Source organism: Neophocaena asiaeorientalis, unplaced genomic scaffold (assembly GCF_003031525.2).
Source record: "Neophocaena asiaeorientalis asiaeorientalis breed wild unplaced genomic scaffold, Neophocaena_asiaeorientalis_V1.1 scaffold217, whole genome shotgun sequence".
Taxonomy (NCBI): domain Eukaryota; kingdom Metazoa; phylum Chordata; class Mammalia; order Artiodactyla; family Phocoenidae; genus Neophocaena; species Neophocaena asiaeorientalis.
Genome location: NW_020172293.1, coordinates 7,632,633 through 7,655,157, shown reverse-complemented (window position 1 = coordinate 7,655,157; position 22,525 = coordinate 7,632,633). Strand labels below are relative to the sequence as shown.

Here is a 22,525-nt window from a genome sequence, read left to right as displayed (position 1 = left end):
CATTCAGCCAGCTTATGTCTTCTGCTCAGAGCATTTAATCCATTTACATTTAAGGTATTTATCAATGTGTATGTTCTTATTGCCATTTTGTTAATTGTTTTGGATTTGTTCTTGTAGGTCTTTCTTCCCTTCCTCTTTCGTTCTCTTGTGATTTGATGACTAATTTTAGTGTTATGTTTGGATTTCTTTTTCTTTTGTGTGTGTGTTTATCTATCGTAGATTTTTGGTTTGCAGTTACCATGAGGTTTGGATATAGCCTTCTATATATAATCAAGATTGTTGTAAGTTGCTGGTCTTCTAATTTTAGATGCATTTTCAATATCCTGCATTTATGCTGTCCTCACAGTTGCTGGTTTTGATATATTTGTGTGCAGCTGATTTCCTACCTTTACTATATATTTGCCTTTAGCTCTGAGCTTTTCCAATCGTAATTTTCTTGTTTCTAGTTGTGGCCTTTTCTGCTTAGAGAATTTCCTTTAGCATTTGTTGCAAAGCTGGTCTGGTGGTGCTGAATTCTCTTAGCTTTTGCTTGTCTTTAAAGCTTTTTGATTTCTCCTTCGAATCTGAATGAGAAACTTGCTGGGTAGAGTATTCTTGGTTGTAGGTTCTTCCCGTTCATCAGTTTAAATATATCGTGCCACTCCCTTTTGCCCTGCGGAGTTTCTGCTGAGAAATCAGCTGATAACCTTATGGGAGTTCCTTTTATGTTATTTGTTGCTTTTCCCCTTGTTGCTTTTAATATTTTTTCTTTGTCAACTTGATTACTATGTGTCTTGGTGTGTTCCTCCTTGGGACTCTGCACTTCCTGGACTTGGGTGACTGCTTCCTTTCCTATATTAGGGAGGTTTTCAGCTATTATCTCTTCAAATATTTTCTCAGGTCCTTTCTCTGTTCTTCTGGGACCCCTGGAATACAAATGTTGGTGTTTTAATGTTGTCCCAGAGGTCTCTAATACTGTCTTCATTTCTTTTCATTCTTTTTTCTTTATTCTGTTAGGTGGCAGTGATTTCCACCATTGTCTTCCAGCTCACTTATCAGTTTTTCTGCCTCAGTTATTCTGCTTAGTGTATTTTTCATTTAAGTTATTGTTCATCTGTTTGTTCCTTAGTTCTGGTAGGTCTTTGTTAAACATTTCTTGTATCCTCTCGATCTGTCCCTCCATTCTTTTTCCGAGATCTTGGATCATCTTCAGTATCATTACTCTGAATTCTTTTTCCAGTAGATTGGCTATCTCCAATTCACTTAATTGTTCTTCTGGGGTTTTGTTACTTCACCTGGGACATATTCCTCTGCCATGTCATTTTGTGTAACTTTGATTGAGGTTTCTGTTCTGCAGGCTCCAGAATTGTAGTTCTTCTTCCTTCTGCTGTCTGCCCTCTGGTGGATGAGGCTGTTTAAGAGGCTTATGCAGGCTTCCCAGTGGGAAGGACTGATTCCTGCCCACTGGTGGGTGGAACTGGGTCTTGTTCCTTGGTTGTTTGGCCCTAAGGTGTCCCAGCACTGGAGCCTACAGGCTGTTGGGTGGAGCTAGGTTTTTGGGAGAAAATGGTGGCCTCCAGGAGTGTTAACGCCAATGAGTACTCCCAGGAAATACTGCTGCCAGTGTCTTGTCCCTGCAGTGGGCCACAGCCATCCCTGGCTCTGCTGGAGACCCTCCAATACTAGTAAGTGGGTTTGGCCCAGTCTCTTATGAAGTCACTGCTTTTTTCCCTGGGTCATGGTGTGCAGGAGGCCTTGTGTGTGCCCTCCAAGAGTAGAGTTTTTGTTTCCCCAAGTCCTGTGGAATTCCTGTGATCAAACCTTACTGGTTCTCAAAGCCAGATTCTCTGGGGTCTCCTCCTCCTGTTGCCAGACCTCAAGGCTGGAAAGCCTGATATAGGCCTCAGGACTTTCATTCCGGTGGGAGAACTTCTGTGGTATAATTATTTTCCACTTTATACGTTGCCCACCTGGCAAGTATGGGAGTTGATTTTATCACCCTCCTACTGTCTCATTGTGGTTTCTTCTTGCTTTGTGAAAGTAGGTTATCTTTTTTGTTCTAGCATTTTTTTGTAAGTCGTTATTTAGAAGTTAGTTGTGATTTTGGTGTTTTTTGTAGGAAGGGGTGAGCTCGCGTCTTTCTATGCTGCCATTTTGACACTTTCTCCTGACCATTACTATTTCAAACTTTAAGATGTTTGGTGTAATCCCTGATACCATAAAGAAAATAGCTATAGAGTGGCCAAGATGGCAGAATAGAAGTACCCTAAGCTCACCCCCACTCAGGAGCACACCAAAATCCAACACTCCGCAGAACGATCATTGTTGAAAAAGACTGAAACCTACCAGAAAGATACACAGACATAAAACAAGGCACATAGGAGGGGCTGATTCATGATATAATCAAATCCCATGTCGCCCAGGTGGTTGACCCACCAACTGGAGCATAATTGAATTAGATTTTCCCACAGGAGTGAGAGTTCTGAGGTCCACATCAGGTCCCCTAGCCTGGGGAAAAGGAGCCCCCAGAGCATTTGGATATGAAGGCCAGCAGGGCTTGAGTGCAGAAGCTACACAGGATTGGGGAAAACAGACTTCACTCTTAAAAAAGTACACATAAAACCTCATGTGCACTGGGACCAAGAGCAAAAGCAGTAATTTGACAGGAGCCTGGGCCAGACATACCTGATGGTCTTAGAGGGTCTCCTGAGGAGTCAGGGTGCAGCTGTGGCCCACCCTGGGGACTTAGACACTGGTGGCAGGTATTATCAGTGAGCGTTCATCTGCATGAGCTCTCCTGGAAACAGTGCCACCCGACAGGCTTCCTAAAGACCTCATGAGCACACAGCCACCTGTAGACACACCTCTAGACATCGCCTTGCCCCCCAGAGGACCAAGACTCACCTCTATCCACCAGGGTGCAGGCACCAGTCCTTCAGAAGTCTCTAGATTAGCTTCACCCACCAGTGAGCAGAAACCAGAAGCAAGAAAACTATAGTCCAGCAGCCTTCAGACTGAGTCCACAAACGCATGCCAGTGACCACCCTGGGACCAGCTGGCCCCCTGCCCTTGGGTGAAGAGAGGAGAGTGCACTTCTGGGATGCATAGGTTGTCTCCTATAGAGGGCCATTTCTCCAAGGTCAAACATAACCAACCTACCACATACATAAAAACACAAGTAACTATTTAGACAAAATGAAGTGACAAAGGAATATGTTTCAGAGAAAGGAACAAGATAAAACTGCAGAACAGGGCTTCCCGGGTGGTGCAGTGGTTGAGAGTCCGTCCCCGGAACCCAAAAAAAAAAAAAAAAAAAAAAACAAAAACTGCAGAACAACTAAGTGATGTAGAGATAGATAGGCAATCTACGCAAGGAACAATTTGGAGTAATGATCATAAAGATGATCAAAGAACTCGTGAGGAGAATGGATGCACAGAGTGAGAAATTAGAAGTTTTTAACAAATAATTAGAAAATATAACAACCAAACAGAATTAAAGAATACAATAACTGACATGAAAAATACACTACACAGTATCAATAATAGACTAAATGAGGCAGAGGACAAGATCAATGAGCTGGAAAACAGTAGTGGAAATCACTGCTGCTGAACAAAGAAAAAAGAATGAAGAGAAATGAGGACAGTTTCAGAGACCTCTGGGACAACGTAAAGCACGCTAATATTTGCATGATCAGGGTCCCAAAAGGAGAAGAGAAAGGCTTGAGAAAATATTTGAAGAAATAATAGCTGAAAAGTTCTCTTACCTGAGGGAAGGAAACTGTCACCCAAGTCCAGGAATTGTGGAGAGTTCCATACAGGATTAACCCACAGAGGAACACAGCAGACACAGTGTAATCAATCAATCAAAATGACTAAAAGAATATTAAGAGTAACAAATAACATACAAGGGAACTCCCATAAGGCTATCAGCTGATTTTTCAGCAGAAACCTTGCAGGCCAGAAGGGAGTGGCAATGATATACTTTAAAGTAATGAAAGAGAAAAACCTACAACCAAGAACACTCAGTAAGGCTCTTGTTCAGATTTGACGGAGAAATTAAAGCTTTACAGAGAAGCAAAAGCTAAAAGAGTTCACCACCAAACAAGCTTTACAAAAAATGCTAAAGGAACTTCTCTAGGCAGAAAAGAAAAGGCCACAGCTAGAAACAAGAAAATTATGAAATAGAAAAGCTCGCTACTAAGGCAAACATACAGTAAAGGTAGTAAATCATCCACACACAAAGCTAAGGGTTAAAAGACAAAAGTAGTACAATTTGTATGCAAAATAAGCAGTTAAGGCATACACACCCCCAAAGGTAGACTTACAATATCAAAAACAGTAATTTTGAGGGGAGACGAGTACAAATGCAGAATATCTAAAATGTATTTGAAATTAAGAGGTCAGCAACTTAAGCATGTATCTTTAACTGGTAATCAATCATATTTGGGTTCTGGAGGATGCATATTTGAAACTTGGAAATACTCACCTGACCCATATACCAGGTGATGCTGCCAGCTTTGAATGGGACTCAGGAAAGAGCTCTGGTGCAGGTGCAGTCTAGGGTTAAGCAGACAAGATGCTTGAATCCTATGAACTGATAGGCTCTATTATATGAAGTGGTTGGAAAGATGAATATGGAGTTTATGGCAAGCTCAAGTAGCAGAATAAAAATACATGTCCTTAGGGCAAAGCTGACATAAAAATCTGGACCTTGATAGAGAACTACTGTCTGTGGGACATCAAGTTTCTATGAAACTATAACTTAATCATAATCTGGTTTTGTCAGATGATTCATATTAAAATGACAGGTGGGTCCAATAGCAATCTATTCTAGGGTAGCTGCTGTGCATCCAAGATAGGGCATGAGTAAGGCCAGAGGGCTCAAGTTAAGCTGAATGAGCTGATGACTCAGACCTCCGTGTCATCCACCATCAGCACCTCCTCAGACCACATCCATAGATATATCAGTCAGAAGGTGGGAGAGTCCCTTATGTGTAGCTGATGGAAGAGGAAAAAAGCCAAACAAGATTCATGGAAGGATCACCTTGTATATAGATGCAAGGTAAAAATGGATTGTTGCTATATTAACTCCATACTCAGGTGGTGCTGAAAGACAGGTAATCCTCCAAGGAGAAATCCTCCCAAAGGTCAGAGCTCAGGTTGTATGTGCTCGTCCACTTAGTATGTAAAGAGAAGTAGCCTGAGGTAAGAATACTTGCTCATTAGTAGTAGTGAATGACTTCTCTGGTTGGTCAGAAGCCTAGAAAGAGAAAAAATAGAGTGGGGAAAAAGGAGTTTAAAAAGAATCAGATAGATAAACTCACAGGTCCCACAGTGTGTAGTATCACATTTAATGCTCATCAAAGAACGTCCACTATGAAAGAGGCTCTTTAAAAAATACAGACTGAGTGAATCTGCCAGTTGAATTTACCTAGACTCAGTCATCAAGCACTCTAGTGCTTCTGAATACCATGAATAATTATTAATTTGAGAAGAATCAGAAATCAAAATGTGAAATAATGAACCATACTACTACTAGAGAAATGCATCTTCTTCAAGTAGGCAGAAATTTCTAATATTGGAAACAAAGATAAATTAAAAAATTATAAATTGGTCTTCACTAAAATTAAGAACTTCTGTTGACTGAAATACTAATAGAGTGAAAAATCAAGCAAGATACTGGGAAATAAAATTTGGAATACATACATGTGATAAAAGATTTGTATTCAGAATACGTTAAGAATTCCTACAATCAATAAGTAAAAAACAGAATAACCCACTTTGAAAAATTGGCAAAAGACCTGAACAGCCATGTCACTAAAGAGATCCAGATGATGAATAAACATAGAAAATGATGCTCAATGTAATTATGCAACAGGGATATGTATATTAACACCATGATTGCAATTACATGCTACTTCAAACACACCAGAATGGCTGAAATAGAAAAAACATGGTAATATCGACTACTCCCAAGAATGTCCAGCAAATGCAACTTTCATCTGTGGCTTGTGGGAATGTAAAAAAATGTTTGGCATTATCTAGTAAATTTAATCATATGCATAACTTACAGCCCTTCAATTACACTTTTAGGTGTTTACCCTAGATAAACGAGTACATAAGCCTACCAGATGTCATGTACAAATTGTTGCATAGCATCTCTATTTCTGATGATAGTCAACAACTTGAAGCAAACCAAGTGTTCATTATATGTTTATACAATGCAATACAAAACAGTGATCAAAGGAAAAAAGAATGAACTACTGATATATGCAACAACTTGGATAAATCTCACAAATTAATGTTGACAGAGAATACAGACATGAGTACATACTGTATGATTCTATTCATGTGACGTTCAAGATAGACAAAATAATCAGTGGTGATTGAAATCAGAATGGTGATTAGTTTTGGGTGAGAGTGGGTGATGACTGGGAAGAGCAAAAGGAAAATTTGTGTGGTGATGGAAATGTTCTATATCTTGACTTTGATTTTGGTGGTAGATATATGGTTATATGCAAATGTGAAAATTCATTGAACTGTGTACTTTGGATTATGCACTTTACCTACTTTACTATGTTATACCTCAATGAAAACAATTAAAAATATTAATTAGTACAATCTGCCATATTACAGAATTGAGGAATAATATCATTTGATAACCTTAATAGATGCAGATAAGTATTAAGTAAAATTCAAAACATAGTCATGTTAAAAAAAACAACTCAGAAACTAATAATAGAAGAGGAGGGGGTCTTTATCTGATAAAGGGAATCTGCAAAAAAGAATAACTCAGAAAACATTATACTTAATCACAAAATATTGAAAGCATTTCCTCTGAGATCAACGACAAAAATGTCTCCTGTGAAGCAGGTTTCAAGACAGCATTTGAGTTGTGCTAGATGATTGGAGAAAACGCTTGTGGAAGGTAAGGGAGAGACGGAGCAGATGTTGGCCAGGAGAGCCTTGAAATTGTGATGGAGGTCTCACACGAGAATGAAGGAAGGAAGGAAGATTGGATAAAAGAGTGTCAGACTACGGTGCATCTTCTAGAAAGAGTCATTCAGGCCAATGAGGAAACCAGATTAAAAATCGTTAGACTCGTGTAAGGCAGAAATAAACTGACTCTAGAAAATGTAAGTAAAATTATAATAAATAGAAAATACAGTATAATATATAAGAAATAATAGAGAAATAAGCCCTAATGTAATAGCCGTTACAAAAATGGAAACTGGAGTTAAAAAGGTGCATCAAAATAGGTCATTTATAAGGGACACATTTAAACTGACAGGCAGAGTTTGGCACACACACAAGAAAAGATGGAATGTAAGAATATTGAGAAGATCTAGTAATTAAATCCAACACTCTAATCAGCTAGTGGAGAAAGTTCTAAACAAAACAAAAAGACGACCTACAGACTGGGAGAAAATATTTGCAAACAATGTGACCAACAAGGGCTTAATTTCCAAGATATACAAAGAGGTCATAAATCTCAATACTAATAAAACAAGCAACCCAATCAGAAAATGGGCAGAAGTCCTAAATAGACATTTCTCCAAAGAAGACATACAGATGGGCAACAGGCACATGAAAAGGTGCTCAACATCACTAATAGAGAAATGCAAATCAAAACTACATGAGGTATCACATCACACCAGTCAGAATGGCTGTCATCAAAAAGTCTACAAATAATAAATGCTGGAGTGGTTGTGGAGAAAACGGAACCCTCCTACACTGTTGGTGGGAATGTAAGTTGGTGCAGCCACTATAGAAAACAGTATGGAGGTTCCTTGAAAATCTAAAAATAGAGTTAACATATGATCCAGCAATCCCACTCCTGGGCATGTATCTGAAAAAGGAAAACTAATTTGAAAAGATGTGTGTTTGTGTGTGTGTGTGTTTGTATAACTGAATCACTTTGTTGTACACCTGAAACTAACACAATATCATAAATCAACTATACTTCAATAAAAATTAAAATCTCAGTAGATAGTTTTAAAAAGCATTCAGAGAGTGACATCATCAAGATGGCAGAATAAGAGAACATCCACTGGTAACACCACACAGCAACAATAATTTGGCAGCTATCCTATCCCTGGACAATAGTGCCTTTGTGGGATCCAGGTAGAGATCCACACATATGCTGTGGGTAGCAGGCCCTCCAACCTTGGTCTGGCTATGGACCCTTTTATCAGCCTGTTATCTGGCTCCAGCCACTTTCACCTGAGGTCCAGGAGTGATCCTGCCAGCCCAGAGACCTGCTGGGAGTCATGCCTGCCTATACCTGCAGCAGCAGCCATATGATCTGGCTCCAAGCACACTTCACTGCAATACCAGAGCAAATTCCATCATCTAGGAACCCAACAAGAGAAGGTCTTTACCTGCTAAAACCACACTGTAAAGACTGAAAGTGGTGTTTGTGCCTTAAAATGCATAGACACCAATGCAAGATTATAAGGATCATGAAAATCTGGCAAACATAACACCACCAAACGAAACTGATGCAGCTCCAGTAACTGACCCCAAAAAAATGAAGATCTACTAATTGCCTGACAAAGAATTCAAACTAATCTTCTTAAAGGAGCTCAATGATATGCAAAAAAACACACTATAGACAACTAAATGAGATCAGGGAAATGCATGAACAAAATGAGAAGTTTAATAAACTAACAGAAACCATAAACAAAGAACAGATGAAAAATCCTGAGGCTGAAGAATACAACGACAGAACTTAAGAATTCTAGAGAGCTTCAAAAGCTTAATTGACCATGCAAAAGAAATAACAAGCAAACTTGAAGACAGACCATTTGAAATTAGAGTGAGGAAAGCACATGATAAAGAATGAAGAAAGCAAATGGGACTTATGGGACAATTAAACAAGTGAATATACACATTATGGAAATTCCAGAAGGACAAGAGAGAGAGGAAGGAGCAGAGGGTTCATTCAAAGAAATAAAGCTGAAAACTTCCCAAATCTTAGAAGGCATAATGACACCCAGATTCGTGAAGCTTAAAGGACCCCAAGCAAGCTCAACCCAAAGAAGACTACCGTGAGACACATTATAATTAAATTGTCAATAGTCAAATACAAAGGAAGAATTTTGAAAGAAGCAAGAGAAAAATGACTTGCCACATAAAGCCTCCCCTCCCCTCATAAGGCTATCAGCAGTTTTCTTAGCAGAAACCTTGCAGGACATGAGAGTGTGATAATATATTCAAAGAGATGAAAGAAAACAAAAATCCTGCCAACCAAGAACACTATACATGAAAAAATTGTCCTTCAGAAATGAGGACAGATGAAGACATTCCCAGACAAAAGGTGAAGGAGTTTATCACCATTAGATCTGCCTTATAAGAAATGCTAAGGGGAATTTTTCAGGCTGAAAGGAAAGGACACTAAGTTACAACAGGAAAATATATAAAGTATAAAACTCACTGGTAAAGATAACTATATAGTCAAATTCAGAATACTCTAATACTGTAATGGTGGTATATATAAATTATATATATAAATATATATACATTATACATAAATATATATACAAATTATATATAATTTTACCTCAGGTATAAATGTTAAAAGACAAAAGTATTACATGTAACTATAGCTGCAATAATTTGTTAATGGATACACAGTATCAAGAGAGTTAAGTGTGATGTCAATAGCATAAAAAAGGTAGGGGAAGAAGTAAAAGTGTAGCATTTTTGTATGCAATTGAAGTCATTACTAGTTTAAAATAGACTGTTATAACTTTAAGATGTTTGTGAGCCTCATGGTAACTACAAAGAAAAAAACCTCAGCAGATACACAACAGATAGAGAAATCAAAGCATATCACTTCAAAAAATCAATAAATCATAAAGGAAGACAGCAAGAGAGGAAGAAAAAAAAGGAACTAGAAAACAGTTAACAAAATGGCTATAACTCCTTACCTATCAATATTTACTTTAAATTCAAGTGGATTAAATTCTCCAATCAAAAGACACAGAGTGCCTGACTGGATTTTTAAAAGCAGGATCCAGCAGTATGCTGAGTACTTAAAGCTCAATTTAGCTTTAAGGACACAAATTGGCTGAAAGTGAATATATGGAAAAAGATATTCTATGTGAATAGTAACCAAAGACAGTAGAGGTCCTATACTTTTATCAGGCACACTAAACTTTCAGTCAAAGTCTGTCACAAGAGACAAAGAAGATCACCATTATGAAGGAGTTCATTTGTCAAGAGTATATAAAAATTATATATACCAAACATTGGAGCACTTAAATATATAAAGCAAATATTCTGACAGATCTGAAGCGAGATAGAGACAGCAGTATAATAATAGTAGTAAGGGATTTCAATACTTTACTTTCAACAATGGATAGATCATCCAGATGGAAAATCAACAAGGAAACAGCAGACTTGAATAACACTACAGACAAGTGGATCTAAAAGACTTATACAGACCAATCTATCCAACAGTTACAGAACACACATTCTTCTAAGAGTACACAGAACATTTTCCAGCATAGATCATATGCTAGACTGCAAAACAAGTGTTAACAATTTAAGAAAATTGAAATCATATCAGGTATCTTTTCTGATAACAGTGGTATGAATCTAGATACCAAAAATAAAGGAAAAATTGCAGAAGTCACAAATGTGTGGAAATTAAACAACAAGATCCTGAACAACTAACGGGTCAAAGAAGAAATCAAAGGGCTATCAAAAAAATAACATGAGACAAATTGGAAACATGGCATACCAAAACTCACGCGATGCATCAAAAGCAAAAACTAAGGAAAGTTTATAGCAGTAAATGCCTACATTAAGAAAAAAGTATCTTAAATATCCTAAATAAACAACCTAATTTTACATGTCAAAGAAGAAAGTAAGACCAAAGTTAGCAGAAAGGAGATTCAAAAGATCAGGGCAACAAGAAATGAAACAGAACAAGAATACAAATGAGAATAGAAAAAAATCAATGAAACTAAGAGTTGGTTTTTGAAAAGATAAGCAAAGTTGACAAACCTTTAGGTGGACTAACCAAGAAAGAAGACTCAACATACTCAAGTAATTAAAATTAGAAATAAGATGAGACATTACAACTGATACCATAGAAATAAAAAGGAATCATAGGAGACTACTGTCAGTAATCATATGTTAACAAATTGGAACCTGAAGAAATGGGTAAATTCCTAGAAACACAAACTACTAAGACTAAGAATCTGACCAGACCAATAATAAATAAGGGTATAGAAACAGTAATGAAAAGAAAAACAAAGCTGTAGGCATCACACTTCTTGATTTCAAACTATATTGCAAAGCTATAGTAATCAAAACAGTATCTTACTGGCATTAAAAACTGACTCAGACCAATGGAAACAAAAGAGAGTTCAGAGATAAACCCACACATATATGTCAATTAATCTTTCACAAAGATGTCAAGAACACACAATGGGGAAAATGATAGTCTCCTTAATAAATGGTGTGGGAAAATATGGATAGCTGTCTGCAAAGGAATGAAATTGGACCCTTGTCTTACACCATAAAAAATAATTAACTCAAAATGTACTAAAGACTTGTTATATGTAAGACCTGAAACCATAAAATTCCTAAGTGAAAAAATTGAGAAATTTCTTCTTGACACTGGGCTTGGCAATGCTTTTTTGGATGTAACACAGAAACCAAAGTAAACAAAAGCAAAAAGGAACAAGTGGGAATACTTCAAAGTAAAAAGTTTCTGCAACAGCAGAGAAAACATTATGGAAAACAACAGAATGAAAAGGCAGTATATGGAATGGGAGAAAATATTTACAAGCCATACATCTAATAAAGGGTTAATATCCAAAATATATAAGAAACTCACACACCTCAATAACAAGATGTAAAAATGGGCAAAGGATCTTATTTAGACATCATCCAAAGGAGACATACAAATACCCAACAGGTATTTGATTAGATACTCAACATCACTAATCATCAGTGAAATGTAAATCAAAACAACAATGAGGTATAACGGTCAGGATGGCTATTATCAAAAAGACAAGCACTTTTTGTGCTGACAGGGATGTGGAGAAAAGGGAAACCTTGTACACTTTTGATGGGAATGTAAATTGATATAGCCTTTATGGAAATCAGTGTAGGGGTTCCTCAGAAAAGTTAAAAATAGAACTACCATATGATCTAGAATCCCATTTTTGAGTATATATATATGTAAAGGAATTGGAATCAGGATCTCGAAGAGTTACCTGAACTGGTCCAATGTCCACAGCAGCATTGTTCCCTACAGCCAAAATATAGAAAGAATCTATCTAAGTGTCTGTTGACAGATGAATGGATAAAGAAAATGTGTGTGTGTGTGTGTGTGTGTATATGTGTATGTATATAACTTGAACCCATACTATCTGAGAGTAGAATGGTTATTGCCTGGGGCTGGAAGGTGGGGGAAATGGAGAGATGTTGACCAAAGGGTAAAAACTTTCAGTTATAAGATGAATAAAATCTGGGAATCTAATTACAGCATGTTGACTATAGTTAATAAGACTGTATTATGTACTTGAAATTTGCTGAGACTAGATCTTGTGTTCATATAACACACATACAAAGTGGTTAGTATGTGAGGTTATGGATATGTTAATAGCTTGTTTGTGGTAATTCACAATGCATACATATATCAAATCATCACATTGTATACCTTATACATATATTGTACAATTTTTGTCACTTATATCTCAATAATGCTGGAAATAAATTAAAAGACATTCTTGACTTAAAATGTCCATCTAGCAGAGGCCTAAAGCAAAAACATACTCAGTGGAAAAAATTTAGACTGATTTGCTTTAATACTGGCAACATACCAAAGATGATCTCTCTGCTCACTAGTGTTCCATAAAATGTAGAGCCTGTCAGACAATATGAGAGAAAATGTTTGCAAGAGAAATGACATACTCACTTCTATATAGGCAAACTATTAGAACCAGTAAGAAAGTTCAAAAAGATTGCCAGATAAAAACTCTTCTAGTAAAATTCAATACATTTTAATACCAGCAGTAACTCACTGGAAAAATATAAAATAAGATAGCAACAAAAATTAAGCATTAAGACTTTAACCTAACAAGGGTTAGGTTATGTATGTCTAACAAGGAATACATAAGACTTTAATAGAGAAATTGTTAAAGTTGCTTTTAAAATACTAAAAGAAGAAAAAATGGATGGAAATTACCTCATATTCAAGGTGCAATGACTAATATGGTAAAGCTGCCACTTCTCTCCAGATTAACCTAAGAATTTAATGCAATTCCCATACAGATTTTAGGTAGAAGAATAAAGGTCTATGAATAGCTAGAGCAATTTTTAAAAATGGAGCTATGTAGGTGTCTTATCCTACCAGATAAATGGTACAGTCAATACAAATCGATTTTAAAAAGTGTGATAGTAGTGTAAGAACAAATAGACTATTGTAAGAAGCAAATCAGAGACCTGAAGAACATCCCGTCTCTGTGGGAACGTAGCATACAATAGATGTGGCTTCATAAATCATTCAGGAAAAGAATGGTTCTTTTGGTAGATGGAACTGGAAAAAAGTGACTCATAATATGGAGAAAAATAATATTGGATCCCTGTAGTATATCACATACCAAAATAATTTCTCATGGATTAAAGATCTAAACATGAAAGACAAAAGTATAAAATTAATAGAAATCAATGTAAAAGATATCTTTGTAATAACTTTCCTAAGGCCCCTAAACCCAAATCACAATAAAACAATTAATGTATTTCACCGTATTAAGAATAAAGATTTCTGATTAACTAGACAATAGAGACATAGTTAATGGCATAGGTGGCAGAAAATATTGGCAACATTTAAAACCAATAAGCAATAAATATCTAGACTATGTAAGGAACCCCTGCACATCAACGCAAATAGATAATAAATCAAACCCTTCCTTAGAACAGAATACCTAAATTGCTAAAAATGTATATGGATAAAAATATATACAAAAGGAAACGGTTGCTTAAAGATGATCATCACGATTAGAGAAATACAATTTGGAATAATGAAATACCACTTTATGCTCACCTGATTAGGACAAATTAGAAAGCCTGGTAACATCAAGTGTTAGTGAGTGGTTGACTGACAGGAACCTTCAGGCACTGCCACTGAAAGTGCAAACTAGTACTGCTGCTTTGGAACAGCTGAGTAGAACTTCAGGAAAACAAATTATACCCTGGCCCCTGCAATCTCACTCTTGCGGGTGTTCACCCTGCAAACATGAAAAAGGCATGTGGTTACAAACTGGATCCCATCACCAGGGAACTGGATGACTAGAGCATTAGAGTGTGATGCATCAGTGAGAAGCAGTGGCTCAGATATACTTGCAGCTACAGAATAGTGCTTAAAACGTATGGCTGTTGAAAAGAAAAAAGTTAAGAGATCTACAGTAGCACACTATGCAAATTTAAAATACTTGCATAAAACATTTTTCAAACATCAAATTTATCTAAGGACACATTAAATACATTAGAGCAAATGCCTGTAGCTGAGTAGTAGAGTGGGAAAAGGATAGGGATGAATGTGATAATGTAAAAATAAGAGAGGGACCTTGAATAAACTAGTGATGATAATATGCCACAGTATTAGTAGTATGACTAACTCAACTCTATCTCCCTTCAGTTTAAAAAAAAAAAAAGCAAAGTTAGAAGTGTTACACATTCACAATCCATTTAAGGAAAAGTCACTCAGTATTGAATTGTATCTATTTGAATACAGAAAAATAATTACCATTCAAGCTTACTGTTTTATATAAAATTTTAATATTAAAATCAACAAAATGTAGGTAGAAAATTCAGTGATATCTCAGAGTTTACATGAGTTTATTAATGCTATTATTTAAAAATTTTTAAATATAATTTTCAAGAAAATAATTGCTAAAGTTAAGTGACCCAGATATGAAATTTTGTTATACTCTTACCTTTATGTGACTTTGCTCTCTGTATCCTCTGGAAAACAAATTTATAAACTCTTCTAAAAGCTTTAAAGTCTTTGCTCCTCTAGAATATTTTCAAAGCTTATTCTTGTTAGATTTTCTTCATTTTTCTCTAAATAAATTAAATAGCAAATTACCTTGAAAAATTATAATTAGAAAACAATGTAAACCTTTTTTATTGGGTAAAATATTCATAACATAAAATCTGTCATTTTACCTATTTTTAAGTGTACAGTTCAGTGGCATTGAGTACATTCACAATGATGTGCAACCATCACTATCATTCATCTCCAGAACTTTTTTTTAATCTTTCCAATCAGAAACTTTGTCCATTAAATAATAACTCCCCATTCACCTTTTCCCTAGCCCCTGGCAACCATTCTAACTTTTGTCTCTATGAATTTGAGTACTCTATCTCATGTATGTGGAATCATGCAGTATTTGCCCATCTGAGACTGGCTTATTTCACTTACATAAGTCTTCAAGGTTCATCCATGTTGCATCATGTGTCAGAATTTCCCTCTTTTTTCACGCTGAATAATATGACATTGTATGTACATGTATCATTTTCTTTATGCATTCATCCATTGTTGGAGACTTGGACTGCTTCTATCTTTCGGCTATTGTGGAATAATGCTGCTATAAACAGGAGTATACAAATATCTGTTTCAGTCTCTGCCTTCAATTCTTTTGGGTATATGTTTCATTATTTTCAGGAACTGCCATACATTTTCTACCGTAAACGTACCGTTTTACCTACTTGCTATTTTCTGTGATTAAAAAAAATTAGCCATTCTAATGAATGTGAGGTGATATCTCATTGTGGTTTTGTTTTGCATTTTCTTAATAATTAGTGATGTTGAACATCTTTTCACATACTTGTTGGCCATTTGTTTATTTCCTTTAGAGAAATGTCTATTCAAGTCATTTGCCCATTTTTTTTTTTTATAAATTTATTTTTTATTTATTTTTGGCTGCATTGGGTCTTTGTTGCTGCACGCGGGTTTTCTCTAGTTGTGGTGAGTGGGGCCTTCTCTTTGTTGCAGTGCACGGGCTTCTCATTGTGGTGGCTTCTCTTGTTGCAGAGCATGGGCTCTAGGTGCATGGGCTTTCAGTAGTTGCAGCACGTGGGCTCAGTAGTTGTGGCTCACGGGCTCTAGGGTATATGGGCTTCAGTAGTTGTAGTGCATGGGCTCAGTAGTTGTGGCTCACAGGCTCTAGGGCACACGGGCTCCAGGGCACATGGGCTTCAGTAGTTGTAGCACACGGGCTCAGTTGCTCCGTGGCATGTGGGATCTTCCCGGACCAGGGATCGAACCCGTGTCCCCTGCACTGGCAGGCAGATTCTTAACCACTGTGCCACCAGGAAAGTCCCCATTTGCCCACTTATAAATCAGGTTTTTGTTTTTGTTATTGAGTTGTAGGAGATATTTATATATTCTGGATCTTAATGCCATATCAGATATATGATTTGCAAATATTTTCTCCCATCCTGTGGATTGCCTTTTCACTCTGTTGATAGTATCCTTTGATGTAGAAAAGGTTTAAATTTTGTTGAAGTCCAGTTTATCTATTTTTTCCTTTGTTGTCTGTGCTTTTCGCATCAGATTCAAGAAATTGTCAAATCTAATGTCATGAAGCTTTCCCCATTTTAAGTTTTGTAGTTTTAGCACTCATGTTTACATCTTTGATCTACTTAGAATTTTTAAATATGGGTAAGGTAAGGATCCAACTTTTTCTTTGCATGTGGATATCCAGTTTTCCCAGCACCACTTGTTGAAGAGACTGTTTTCCCCACTGAATGGTCCTCACACCCCTGTCAAAATTCATTCGACCATATATGCAAGGGTTTATCTATGGGCTCTCTATTGTATTTGATTAGTCTATATGCCTGTCTGCATGCCAGTACCACACTGTTTTGTTTATGTAGTTTTGTGGAAATTTTTGATATCAGAAACTGTAAAACCTCCAAATTTTCTCTCCTTTTTCAAGATTGTCTTGGCTATTTGGGTTCCCTTGTGGGTTCGTATAAATTTTAGTATGGATTTTTCTATTTCTGCAAAAATTTAACTCAAATTTTGATAAGGATTGCATTGAATCTGTAGACCATTTGGGATAATACTGACATCCTAACAGTATTATCTTCCAGTCCATGAACATGGGAAGTCTTCTCATTTATTTGTGTCTTTAATTTCTTTCTGCAATGTTTTGTAGTTTCAGTGTACAAATCTTTTGCCTTCTTGGCTAAGTTTATTGCTAAGTATTTTATTCTTTTTGATATTATCATTAACAAAATTATTTTCTTCCTTTTCAGATTGGCCATTGTTAGTGTAGAAACACAACTGATTTTTGTGTGTTGATTTTGCATCCTTCAACTCTGCTAAATTTATTAGTTTTAACAGTTTTTCTGCATGTGGAATCTTTAGGGTTTTCTACACATAAGGTGATCATGTTGTCTAAAAATATAATTTTGACTTTTTCCTTTCCAGTTTGGATTCCTTTTATTAATTTTTCTTTCCTAATTACTCTGGCCAGGACTTCCAGTACTATATTAAATAGAAATGGCAAGAGTCAGAATATTATCTTGTTCCTGATCTTAGAGGAAAAGTTTTCAGTCTTTCATAATTGAGTATGTTAACTGTGGACTTTTCATATATGGCTTTATCATGTTGAGTTAGTTTCCTTCTATTCCTAGTTTTTTGGGTGTTTTTAATCATGAAAAGGTATTGAATTATGTCAAATGCTTTTTCTGCATCAATTGAGATGATCATGTGTTTTCTTTCTTTCATTCTGTTAATGTGGTACACTTCATTCAATAATTTTAATATGTTGAACCACACTTGCATTCCATTAATACATACCACTTGGTCATGGTTTGTAAACCTTTAACTGTTGAATTCAGTTTTCTAGCATTTTTTTATTTTTACATTAATATATACAAGTGATACTGGTCTATATTTTTCTTCCCTTGTGATGTCTTTGTCTTTGGAATCAGGGTAATGCAGACTATTAGAATGAATGAGGAACTGTTCACTCTTTCAATTTTTTAAGAGTTTGAATTAAGATTGATGTTAATTTTTCTTTAAATATTTGGTACAACTCACCCATGATGCCACCTGTTCTGGGACTTTTCTTTGTCGGGAGGTTTTTGATTACTGCTTCAGTTTCCTTGGTATTATAACTATGTTCACGATTGCCTATTTATGTATGATCACTGTTACTAGGCTTTTTCTTTTTTAAATTTTTTTCTGTTTTTTTAAATTGAAGTACAATTGACTTACAATATTGTATTAGTTTCAGATTTCAACATAGTTATTTGATGTTTTTATACACTACAAATGATCACCACAATAATCTAGTTACCATCTGTCACCATATAAAATTATTATATTATTGGCTATATTGCCTATGTGATACATTACATCCCTGTGACTTATTTACAACTGGAAGTTTGTATGTATGTCTTAATCTCTCTCACCTATTTAACTCAACCCCCACCCCCCTCCCCTATGTCAACCACCAGTTTTTCTCTGTATCTATGAGTCTGGTTCTGTTTTGTTATGTTCATTTATTTTGTTTCTTAGATTTCACATATAAATGAAATGGTGTATAGTATTTGTATTTCTCTTTCTGACATTTCACTTAGCATAATACCCTCTAGGTCCATCCCTGTTGTTGCAAATGGCTTTTGGTTTTATGGCTGAGTAATATTCTGTTATGTGTGTGCATACACACACACATACACATCTTTATCCATTCACAAGTGAGACTCTTGTAGGCAGCATATATATGCATTTTGTATTTTATCCATTCAGCCCCTCTGTCTTTTTTTTTTTTTTTTTTTGTTTTGGGACTTCATTTCTGTGTGAGGGCTTTCTCTAGTTGTGGCAAGCGGGGACCACTCTTCATCACGGTGCATGGGCCTCTCACTATCGCGGCCTCTCTTGTTGCGGAGCACAGGCTCCAGACGCACAGGCTCAGTAGTTGTGGCTCACGGGCCTAGTTGCTCCGCGGCATGTGGGATCGTCCCAGACCAGGGCTCAAAACCGTGTCCCCTGCATTAGCAGGCAGATTCTCAACCACTGCGCCACAAGGGAAGCCCTGTGGTGTTTTTTTAAATTTTTAGCTGCGTTGGGTCTTCGTTGTCGTGTGTGGGCTTCTCATTGTGGTGGCTTCTCTTGTTGTGAAGCATGGGCTCTAGGAGCATGGGCTTCAGTAGTTGTGGCATGCGGGCTCAGTAGTTGTGGCTCGCGGGCTCTAGAGCTCAGGCTCAGTGGTTGTGGCACATGGGCTTAGTTGCTCCCCAGCATGTGGGATCTTCCCAGACCAGGGATCAAACCCATGTCCCCTGCATTGGCAGGCAGATTGTTAACCACTGCACCACCAGGGAAGTCCCTACTCTGTGTCTTTTCATTGAAGTATTTAGTCCATTTATACTTAAAGTAATTATTGATGCAAATGTACTTATTGTTTTCTGGTTGTTTTTGTAGTTCATTTTTGTTCCTTTCTTCTTCTTTTGCTCTCTTCTTTTGTGATCTGACTAGTTTCCAGAGCTCCTAAAATGTTATTTTAGTCAGCCTTTAGGTTTTTCCAAGCTTCCTAGTCCACCATCTTGCTGATGTCACTCCTCAAAGACAATGTAAATCTTGTAAATTTTTAACAAGTGTTAATTATCAATTAGTACCATTTTCCCCTTCAATCACCTTAGCAATGGAAGGTACCTCTGGGAATTCCCAACTTCATTTCTTATTTCTAAGTAAGACTGTAATGAAATAGGTTAAAAAAAAAATCTTGCCAATCAAATAAGCATAATCTTAGGCCCTTTGAAATTTTTCTTTCTCTATCCCAGACCTACTTGAAACCACATTTCTCCATATTGGTGATGCAATCTCTAAAGGTAAGTAATTGTGAACATGAGTTTATAATCTACCTCTTCAGCCAACTCATGACTTGAAATTTTCATCTTACCCAATTCAGTCTTATTATTCCCTTTTTGCCCTATATCTAAGCCCTTCAATTTTCATTTCGGACAACTCTCTTAAGTCAGACCTGTGTGGTGCAATCCTTCATTTGCCACTCAGCCATTAAATCCAATTTTGTTTTCAGACTTCTATTTGAACAGACTAGTTTATTTTGTTTCGTACATACCTCATATCTTCATCACACTTTCATTGCTACTATCCTATTTGATTCTTACAGTCGTTGGTCATTAAGCTTTATCCAAGGCCTTTAACGTCAATCACTTTATCCTTACCTCTGAGGCATATATGATGTGTTCCACACACTTTGGAAAAAGGAAACATAATCTTGCAGTATTATGGTTAAATTATGAAAGCGAACATATATTATCAAAACAGAACCCTTAAAAGACAAGAGAAATCCCCTGAAAGAAAAAACAATGAAACAGACCTCTCCAGTCTACCAGATCCCAAGTTCAAAAAGGAGGTAATAAAAATACTGAAGGAGTTAAGAAAGGCTATCAATAGAAATGCAGATCATTGTAACAAGGAACTAGAAACTATAAAGATGAGCCAATGAAAATTAGAAAACTCACTTGCTGAGATGAAAGCTGAGCAAATGGCAATAAATAGCAAACTAGATAATGCAGAAGAATGAATAAGTGATCTGGCAGAGAGGATAATGGAAATCACCCAATCAGAAAGCAGACAGAAAGACAAATGAAGAAAAATGAAAGCAACATATGAGACCTATGGGATAATATAGAGCAAGACAGTCCATACATAATAGGGATCCTAGAAAGAGAAGAAAGAGAAAAGGGGATCGAAAATGTATTTGAAAAAACTATGGCTGAAAATTTCTGAAACCTAAAGAAGGAAACATATACAGGTACAGGAAGCACAAGATAAACCCAAACAGACCTACACCAAGACATATTATAATTAAAATGACAAAAGTTAAAGAGAGGATTCTAAAGGCAGCATGAGAAAAACAAAGAGTTAGTTACAAGGGACCCCCAAAAGGTTATCAGCTGATTTCTCTAAAGAGAGAGATTATCATACTAAGTGAAGTAAGACAGAGAAAGACAGATACATGGTATCACTTATATGTGCAATCTTAAAAAATGATACAAATGAACTTATTTGCAAAACAAAAACAGACTCACAGACATAGAAAACAAACTTGGTTACCAAAGGGGAAAGTTCAGGGTGGGGAGGGGGGGATAAATTAGGAGTTTGGGATTAACAAACTACTATATATAAACAACAAGGTCCTACTGTATAGCACAGGGAACTATATTCAATATTTTGTAATAAACTATAATGGAAAAGAATATGAAAATATAAAAGTATATATAATTTACATATATATAAAAGTCTATACATACATATAACTGAATCACTTTGCTGTACACCAGAAACTAACAAAACATTATAAATTAACAATATTTCAACTTAAAAAAGTGTTATACATAGATATGTGTATTATACATACTTATGTATTCACAAATTCTGTATATAATTCACCTTACTATATACATATTCATTTAACATTTGTTTCCCTCATTAGATTCTGAGTTGATGAAATGATGCTTGATTGGTTTACCCTTGTAAACCTAACAATTAACACTGTGCCTGGATATAATAAACATTGAATTTTAACTGAATTAATAAATGAATGGAAAAAAACAAATATAACCTGTTCTTCTGTCCAAATCTTAAATTTAGGGTTTCCTGTTCATATTCTCATTTCATTATACAAATACTCTCTGGGTGATTACTGAAAAATGTTTAAAAAATAATTCTAGACTTACATACAAGTTGCAAAAATAGTATGAAGACTTTCCAACATACCCATTACCATGGGGTTTATTCTAGGCTTTCCAATTTACTTACCTATAATTTCTCTCTCCAGCACTGAGAAACCTGGCTCTTACATTCCATCATTCCTGTATTTATTTGTTCAACCCCAGTATACACGTATATTCAGAATTGGTAGCCTGTACTCCTGCAAGAAACAAATTTATTGACTAGAGTTTAGTGTTTACATACATTATTTTTGTCTTGAATTTCAGTTACCAGTATAATTTGATTTTCTTCAATCAATATTGTACTTAAAGGATTATTCTTAATTAAGAAAAGCTTATAAAGCATTTTCAGTGGTTCTGATGATAATAATTAGGTCATCTTTGGTGCCAGGCACTGACCCAGGACTCTATTTTTAATATTGTCTCATTTAACTGCCTTTAAAATATTTTTCAGTTTTACTCAAGCTCCACCAACAGGAATAACTTATTATGAAGGTAGAATTTGACTCGATGTTAAGAACCATTTCTGACACTGAGAGACTTCCTACAAACAAGAAAGCGAGACTATTCTAGCTAGATAGTAGAGGCCAAAAAACCATCTTTCAAATATCAAATTGTAAAAGTAATTCTACTTGGAGAAGAATTCTACGTTGTATATGATTTGTTACAAGTTGTGGTCTAAAATCGAGGGTGTTTAAAGAAATATATTCTACAAAATGAAGGTAGAGAAAATAGGATAAAATATTATCCTTCCCCTACATCTCACATTCAGGTCTCACATTTATCAAAATAAATTAGTGTGCTGATG

General features: G+C 36.0%; 1 protein-coding gene across 1 annotated transcript in view; it reads right to left on the bottom strand.

Annotated features, from left to right (window-relative positions):
• Positions 1 to 4,205: 4,205 nt before the first annotated feature.
• The window catches only part of CCDC7 (coiled-coil domain containing 7), a 289,089-nt gene continuing 270,769 nt past the window's right edge, over positions 4,206 to 22,525 (bottom strand). Inside the window, exons 39-46 of the mRNA XM_024765603.1 lie at positions 21,806 to 21,917; positions 20,100 to 20,235; positions 14,937 to 15,063; positions 14,045 to 14,228; positions 13,444 to 13,628; positions 12,822 to 12,866; positions 5,024 to 5,239; positions 4,206 to 4,536 (exon numbers count right to left, since the gene is read on the bottom strand). The gene's annotated coding sequence lies outside the window, so the exon portion shown is untranslated. The remainder of the gene's footprint in view (positions 4,537 to 5,023; positions 5,240 to 12,821; positions 12,867 to 13,443; positions 13,629 to 14,044; positions 14,229 to 14,936; positions 15,064 to 20,099; positions 20,236 to 21,805; positions 21,918 to 22,525) is intronic.